The sequence below is a fragment of the Bubalus bubalis genome, chromosome 18, assembly GCF_019923935.1.
Source record: "Bubalus bubalis isolate 160015118507 breed Murrah chromosome 18, NDDB_SH_1, whole genome shotgun sequence".
NCBI lineage: Eukaryota > Metazoa > Chordata > Mammalia > Artiodactyla > Bovidae > Bubalus > Bubalus bubalis.
In genome coordinates this window covers 13,941,061-13,950,400 of record NC_059174.1, presented here as the reverse complement: position 1 = coordinate 13,950,400, position 9,340 = coordinate 13,941,061, and positions in this window count along the sequence as shown.

Genomic DNA, 9,340 nt, shown 5'->3' with positions numbered 1-9,340 from the left:
ATACATCAGTGTCTCTTTTGCTGTCTCATATACAGGGTTATTGTTACCATCTTTCTAAATTCCATATATATGCGTTAGTATACTGTATTGGTGTTTTTCTTTCTGGCTTACTTCACTCTGTATAATAGGCTCCAGTTTCATCCACCTCATTAGTACTGATTCAAATGTATTCTTTTTAATGGCTGAGTAATACTCCATTGTGTATATGTACCACAGCTTTCTTATCCATTCGTCTGCCAATGGACATCTAGGTTGCTTCCATGTCCTGGCTATTATAAACAGTGCTGCGATGAACACTGGGGTACACGTGTCTCTTTCAGTTCTGGTTTCCTCGGTGTGTACGCCCAGCAGTGGGATTGCTGGATCATAAGGCAGTTCTATTCCCAGTTTTTTTTAAGGAATCTCCACACTGTCCTCCATAGTGGCTGTACTAGTTTGCATTCCCACCAGAAGTGTAAGAGGGTTCCCTTTTCTCCACACCCTCTCCAGCATTTATTACTTGTAGACTTTTGGATCGCAGCCATTCTGACTGGTGTGAAATGGTACCTCAGAGTGGTTTTGATTTGCATTTCTCTGATAATGAGTGATGTTGAGCATCTTTTCATGTTTGTTAGCAATCTGTATGTCATCTTTTGGACTCTGTGGGAGAAGGAGAGGGTGAGATGATTTGGGAGAATGGCATTGAAATATGTATAATATCATATATGAAACGAGTCGCCAGCCCAGGTTCGATGCATGATACTGGATACTTGGGGCTGGTGCACTGGGATGACCCAGAGGGAGGGTATGGGGAGGGAGGAGGGTTCAGGATGGGGAACACATGTATACCTGTGGCGGATTCATTTCGATATATGGCAAAAACAATACAATATTGTAAAGTTAAAAAATAAATAAAATTAAAAAAAATAAAAAAAAGAAAGCTTGACCATAAAAAAAAGAAGTACTGACACACACAAAAATAAATAAATAAATAAACAAAAATAAACAAATGAGACTTTAATCAAACTTAACAAGCTTTTGCACTGCAAGGGAAACCATAAACAAAACAAAAAGACAACTGCAGAATGGGAGAAAATATCTGTAAATGATGCAACCCACAAGAGCTTAATTCCAAAATATACAAACAATTCATACAACTCAATAGCAACAACAACAAAAAACAACCCAATCGAAAAATGGCAGAAGACCTAAATAGACATTTCTCCAAAGAAGAAATACAGATGGCCAATAGGCACGTGAAAAGATGCTCAACATCACTAGTGATTAGGGAAATGCAAATCAAAACTACAATGAGATACAACCTCAAATCAATCAGAATGGCCATCATTAAAAAGTCTACAAGTAACAAATGCTGGAGAAGGTGTGAAGAAAAGAGAACCCTTGTGCCCTGCTGGTGGGAACGTAAGTTGGTGCAGCTACTACAGAAAACAGTATGAAAGTTCCTTAAACAGTAAAGTCAGTTATCATGTGACCCAGCAACCCCACTGCTGCCACACATCTGCAGAGAACTACAAAAGACACACGCACCCCTATGTTCACAGCAGCACTACTCGCAACAACCAAGACACGGAAACAACTTCAACGTCCATTAACAGATGAGTGGATGAAGAAGATGTGGTACATATATACACAACAGAATACTACTCAGCCATAAAAAATAACGAGATAATACCATTTGCTACAACATGGATGCAACTAGAGATTATCATATTTCATTTCATTATCAGTGAAATAAGTTAGAAAGACAAAGACAAATACTGCATCTCTTATATGTGAAATCCTGAATGTGACACAAACCAATCTGTGAGACAGAATCAGAATCACAGACATAGGCGGGTGGCTGCCAAGGGGGAGGGGGCTGGAGGAGGGGTGGAAGGGAGGTCAGGGTTGAGCAGATGTAACCTTTTATATATAGAATGCGTAACAACACGGTCCTACTGTATAGCACAGAGAACTCTACACGATATCCTATAATAAACCATAATGGAAAAGAATATTAAAAAGTATATATAGACACATATACATATATACGTAACCGAATCATTTTGCTGTACACCAGAAATTAACACAACATAGTAAGTCAATTATATTTAAATAAAATATATATCGATAAAAAGAAAAGAGTGAAAAAGAAATTAAGATATTTCCAGATAAGCAAAAGTTAATTCCCCATAGACCCACTCTACAGAGATGCTAACGGAGTCCTTGAGGGTGGAAAGAAAAGGATGGCAGACCATGATCCAAAACTGTAATAAAGTAAGGAACACATGTTCTGGAGGCTGCAAGGCCCAAGATTAAAGTGCTGGCAGACTGGTGAGGATTCTCTTCCTGACTTGCAAATGGCCAATTTCTTATTATGTCCTCACACGGTGGGGAGAGAGAGAGATTTCTCTCATTTCTCCTCTTATTAAGAGGACTAGATGGCACCCCACTCCAGTACTCTTGCCTGGAAAATCCCATGGACGGAAGAGCCTGGTAGGCTGCAGTACATGGGGTCGCGAAGAGTCGGACATGACTGGGCGACTTCACTTTCACGCATTGGAGAAGGACATGGCAACCCACTCCAGTGTTCTTGCCTGGAGAATCCCAGGGACGGGGGAGCCTGGTGGGCTTCCGTCTAGGGTCGCTAAGAGTCGGACACGACCGAAGTGACTTAGCAGCAGCAGCAGCAGTAGTCACATCCTGAGAGCTCTACCCTCAATACTAAATACCCCCCAAAGGCTCCACCCCAAATACTATCCCACTGGGTGTTAGGGCCTCAACACATGCATTCTGGGGGACACAATTCAGTCAATAGCAAACAGTAAGGGTAAACACACAGGTAAGCATAAAAGCCACTACTATTGGGGCTTCCCTGGTGGCTCAGAAGTGAAGAATCCACCTGCCATACAGGAGCCACAGGAGACCTGGGTTCAGTCCCTGGGTGAGGGAGATCCCCTGGAGAAGGGAATGGCAACCTACTTCAGTATTCTCGCCTGCAGAATCTGATGGATAGAGGAGCCTGGTGGGCTACAGTCCATGGGGTACCAGAACTGGACACGACTGAAGCTTCTGAGCATGCGCACATGGCTGATTCGTGTTGATGTATGGCAGAAACCAACACAACATTGTAAAATAATTATCCTCCAATTAAAAATTAAATTAAAAAAAGAAAAAAGGACACTACTGGTGTAAAGTCCTGACAAGAAATTAGCAATGAATATTAAATGAAGAAAAGCTAAAAATAAAAAATATTTTTAAAAGCCACTATTACTGTATTTTGGCTTATAACTCCACTTTTCCCTGTATTATTTAAGACAAATGCACAAGGCAATCATTGTAAGTCTTAAAATATATAAAGATGTAATCTGTAAAAAAGATGTAATCTATTAAAGTATCTATCTAAAGGAGAGATAGAGACATACAGGAACAAAGTATATACTGAAACTAACTGGTATTATTCAAATAATACAAACATGGTATTATTAAGTTCCATTTAAATATTATTCAAGTAAGTTTAAGGTTGCCATAATATAAGAACTGTAGTTCCCAAGGTAACCATGAACAAATCACTAAAAAAAATATGGGAAAAGAGAATGGAATCAAGATGTATGCTTTAAAAAATGAACTAAATACAAAAGCAGGCAGTAACATAAGAACTGAGCAACATAACAAAAACACAAGACATACATAAAACAAATAAATAAATGCAGAAGTAAATCCAGAAGAGAGCTGGGGTGGTTATACTAAAATCAGAACAGAATATGACCTAAAATTGTTATCAGAATCAAAGAATGACATTATATATTGATTTTTAAAAAGTCAACCCATCAAGGAGTTAATATAACAGTTATATACATACCAAATAACACAGCCCCCAAATGCACGAACTAAACATTGACAGAATTGAAGGGAGAAATAGACAGTTCTTCAACAATAGCTGAAAACTTCCATTTCTCACTTTTATAATGGATGGAAATTCAGTAAGGATACAGAGGACCTGAACACTATACACTAGTCAGATTTAACAGATATATAGAGAACATCTCACCTAAAGCGGAACACACACCCTTCTCATGTGCACGTGGAGCAATCTCAAAGGAACAGGTCACAAGGCACAAGGCACCAGACAATTCTACCAACAAGGCACAAGACAACGCCCAATAAATCTGAAATGACTGGAGCAACACGAATCATCTTCTCTGACCATATTGGAATGAAGCTAGAAATCAATAACAGAAAGGAAAGCGGAAAATTCCAAACACATGGAAATTAAAGAACACTTATGTAACCAACGAGTCAAAGAAGAAATCACAAGGGAAACTTTAAAAAATGCTTTGAGACTATAGAAAATGAAAAAACACAAAGGATGCAGTGAATGCAGAGGAACACCGAGGGACTCTTACAGCTGTACACGACTGCTACATACAAAACAATGAAGTCAATAAGTACACCTTAGGGAACAAGAAAAAGAGGAGAAAACTAAACCCAAAGCCACTAGAAGAGGGAAAGGATAAATACTGGAGTGAAGATACATGAAATAAACAACAGAGCAAAACAAGTTGGTTCTTTGAAAAGTTCAGTAGAATGAACAATTCTCTATATAAGCTAAGAAAAAAGACTCAAATTACTAAAAACAGGAGTGAACAAGCTGGCATTACGATGGATTTTGCAGAAACAAGGAAGGGTTATACAATAAACAATGCCAGCATATTAGAAAACCCAGACGAAAAGGACAAATATCTAGAAACACACAACTACCCAAACTGAAGAGGAAACAGAAGTCTAAACAGACCTATAAGAAATAAAGAGGCTAAGTCAGGAAACAAAAACAGCCCGAGCAAGCGAGCCCAGAATCAGATGACTTCACAGGTGAATTCTACCAAACATTACGGAATTAACCCCAATCCATACCACACTCTTCCAAAAGTAGAAGGGGAAGGAACATCACTGAAGTTACTCAACATGCCCTAAGTTATGAGGACAGCACAACCCTGATTCCAAAGTCAAAAACAACAAAGCAAAGAACTACAAGACAGGATCCTATGAAAACAGATGCAAATATCCTCAAGAAAATACTATCAAATATCACTCACACATGGAATCTAATTTTTAAAATTATACAAATGAATTTACTCACCAAACAGAAACAGACTTACAGACATCAAAAACAAATCTATGATTACCAAAGGGGAGACATGGGGTGGGGATAAATCAGGGTCTTGGGATTAAGATACACAAAATACCATGTATAATATAAATAATCAGCAAGGACCTACTGTATAGCAGAGAGAACTCTACTCAATATTCTGTGATAACCTCTATGAGAAAAGAATCTGAAAAAGAATGGATATGTGTATAACGGAAACACTTTGCTGTGCACTGAAACTAACACAACACTGTAAATCATCTATAAATAAAATTCTTTTAAAAAAGAAAGAAAATACTAGCAAGTTGAATCCACTAGAGCATGAAAATGATTATACACTATGAGCACATGGGACTTATCCAAGGAATAGAAGGGTGGTTCCACACACAAAAATCAATCAACATAATATCACATGAATAGAAGGAAGAAAAAAACCACATGATCATCTCAATTAATACCAAAAGACATTCAATAAAATCCAGCATCATTTCATGATAAAACACTTTTCAAACCAGGAATAGCAGGAGAGTACCTCAACATGTCTCCAAGCTAACATCCCAAATACCCAAAGCTAATACAATAATCAGTGATGAGAGACTGAAAACTTTCCCTCTGAGATCTGGTGCAAGACAAGGAGGACTGCTTTCACCACTTCTATTTCCTGGTGGCTCAGACGGTAAAGAATCTGCCTGTAATACAGGAGACCCGGGTTCGATCCCTGGGTCGGGAAGATCCTCTGGAGAAGAGAATGGCCAACCCACTCCAGTATTCTTGCCTGGATAACTCCATGGACAGAGGGGCCTGGCAGGCTACAGTCCCTGTGGTCACAAAAAGTCAGACACAACTGAACGACTAACACACACACATTCAACACTATAACAGAAATTCTAGTCAGAGAAAGAAATAAAAGGCATCCAAATTAGACAGGAAGTAGTAAAACTGTCTCTATAGGCAGATGACTTGGTGTCACATGTATTAATAGAAAGTCCTGATAAAGAAGTTCAGCAAAACTGTTGGATACCAGTTTTTATTTTTTTTAATGACTTGTATTTCTATACACTTGTTGTGCTTTGTGCTTGGCTGTATCTGACTCTCTGCGATCCTATAGACTGTAGCCCGCCAGGCTCCTCTGTCCACGAAATTCTCCAGGCAAGAATACTGGAGTGGGTTGCCATTCCTTTCTCCAGGGGATTTTCCTGACCCAGGGATCCAAGCCACGTCTTTTGCATCTCCTGCATTGGCAAGTGAATTCTTTACCACTAGCGCCACCTGGGAAGCCCATACACAAGCAGTAAGCAATCTGAAAAGGAAATTTATTAGATAACCTCTCACTTACAATAGCATAAAAAACAATTAAAAAAAATTAGGAATAAATTTAATCACGCCCAAGATTTATATACCAAAACCATAAAACCGTTCTGAAAGAAACTAAAGACAACTTAAATGAATGAAAAAACATGTTGTGAAACTTAATATGGTTAAGAGGGCAATATTCCCCAAGCATTCTACAGACTGCCCAACATTCTTTTTTGCAGAAACAGAAAACGTGATCTTAAAATTCATATGGAGTTGCTAGTGAAAAATAGTCAAATAGTCAAAATCATCTTTAAAAAAAAAAAAGCATTGGTGAGCCCACACTTCTCAATTTCAAAATTATAGCACAAAGCTCCAGTTTTCAAGACATTATGTTTCTGACATGAGGTCAGACATAGATCAATGGAATAAAATTCAGAGTCCATATATTAACCACGTGACTGGTTTAATCAAGGGTGCCAACATGATGCAATGGGAAAAAAAATACATCTTTGAACAAATGATGCTTGGAAGTCTGGATATTCACATGCAAAACAATGAAGTTGGACCCTTATCACATATATAAAATTAAGTTAAATTAATTTAGATTAAAGCCCTAAGTCAAGAGTGGAAACTATAAAACAGAAGTCATAAGTCTTCATGGTCTTGAATTTGGTAATGGTTTCTTACATATGACACTACAACCATGAGCTCAAGGAAAAAATTAATAGAAGCTCATCAGCATTAAAAACATGTACATCAAAAGACACAATAAAGAAAGTGAAAATGGGAGAATGGGAGAAAATATTTGCACATATATCTAATGATGCCAGGATTCGGAATAATATGCAAAGAACTCATACAACTCAACAACAAAAAGGCAGGCACCCCAAGTAAAAAACAGGCAAAACATTTCAGCAGTGACTTCTCCAAAGACAAACATCCAACAAGCATATGAAAGTCTGCTCAATGTCACTGCTGCTGCTGCTAAGTCGCTTCAGTCGTGTCTGACTCTGTGCGACCCCATAGACGGCAGCCTACCAGGCTCCCCATCCCTGGGATTCTCCAGGCAAGAACACTGGAGTGGGTCGCCATTTCCTTCTCCAGTGCATGAAAGTGAAAAGTGAAAGTGAAGTCGCTCAGTCCTGTCCGACTTTTAGCAACCCAGTGGACTGCAGCCCACCAGGCTCCTCCATCCATGGGATTTTCCAGGCAAGAGTACTGGAGTGGGGTGCCACTGCCTTCTCCGGTCACTAGCCATTAGGAAAATGGAAATCAAAACCTCCCTGAGGGACTTCCCTGGTGGTTCAGTGGCTTAGACTTTGCTCCCAACAGAGTGGGCCCGGGTTCCATCCTGATCAGGAAACCAGATCCCACATGCCACAACTAAGCCCGGGGGCAGCCAAATAAATAAATATTTAGAAACAAAAACAGGGACTTTCCTGGTGGTCCAGTGGTTAAGAATCTGCCTGCCAATGCCAAGGAAACGGGTTCGATCCCTGGCCCAAGAAGATTCCACATGCCGCGGGGCAACCAAGCCCGGGCGCCACAAGTACTGAGCGTGCGCCCTAGAGATGGCGCTGCACAGCTAAGAAGTCACCGAAAGGAGAAGCCAGTGCACCGGAACTAGAGAGTACCCCTCGACTTGCTGCAGCTAGAGAAAGCCCGCCTGCAGCAAGAGACCCAGCGTAGCAAAAATAAATAAATAAACTTTAAAAAATAAAAAAACCTCAGTGAGGTTTCACTGCCAGGGCCCAAGGTTGATCGTTGATTGGGGAAACTGGACCCCCGCAAGCTTTGCAGTAGGGCCAAAACAAAAAATAAAAACACACACCGCATTGAAATATCTCACATCAACCAGGATGTAGATAGATCTTTTTTTTTTTTTTTTTTTTTAAAGAGAAAACAGGTGTTGGCAAGGAGGTGGACAACTTGGAACCTTCATATATCGCAGGTGGGAATGCAAAATACGCAACCACTGTGGAAAATGGCCTGGTGGTTCCTCAAAAAATTAAACACAGACTCACTACAGGGCCCAGCCATTCCACTCCAAGGTATATACACCTGAAAGAAGTGAAAACAGGGACTCAAACACTTGTACACAAATGTTCACGGCAAATAGTGGAAACAGCCTAAATGTCCGCCAAAGGATGAACGGACACGCACAATGTGACGAATCTGCATAATGCAATATTATGAAGCCATAAAAGGGAATGAAGTCCTGATACCTGCGACACTGTGGGTGAACCTGGAAAACATTATTCTAAGTGAATAATGCAGCCAGACCCCAAAGGCCACGCGCGGGCTGGCGGGCGGCCGCCAGGTGGCTGGAGGCGCTGGGATAGCGGTGATTACTCCGCCGTTACTTAATCGGTACCAGGTTTTCTTCCGTGGTGAGAAAGGTGGCGGTACCAAACATGGTTAGTTTTATGTGATGTGAATTGCTCCTCAGGAGGAAAAAAAAAAAAAATTAAGCTTAATCTATAGGACCTATTTTAACTTTCCTCCCTGTGAAAAAGGAAAATGAAAAACAAACTCGACTTACCTTGTTCTCGGGACGGGAGAAGCCGAAGCGCAGCGAATATGAGCCCATCTCAAGGGAAGCCCAGCACCGGACGAATGAACTCGTTCCGCTCGTGAAAATCTGCTCAATAAGCCTTCAATAAGCCTCAAACTTCTGAGGACGCACAGCACCGAGCGGGGTCCCTCCCTTCCGGACACCACGCTCCCCCGGGGCCGCAGCCTGATGGCCACGCAGGAAGGTCAGAGCAAGCCACAGGAGCTGGACTGTCCGCGCTGGACGGCCGGAGCCGCTCGCTTGCACGCTGCAGCGCCGCGGCCGGCCGCCGGGGAGCAGTGGTGGCCCGCGCTCCGCAGGCCTGGTCTCATGTCGGCATGGGGTCCAGGAAGTATCCAGCC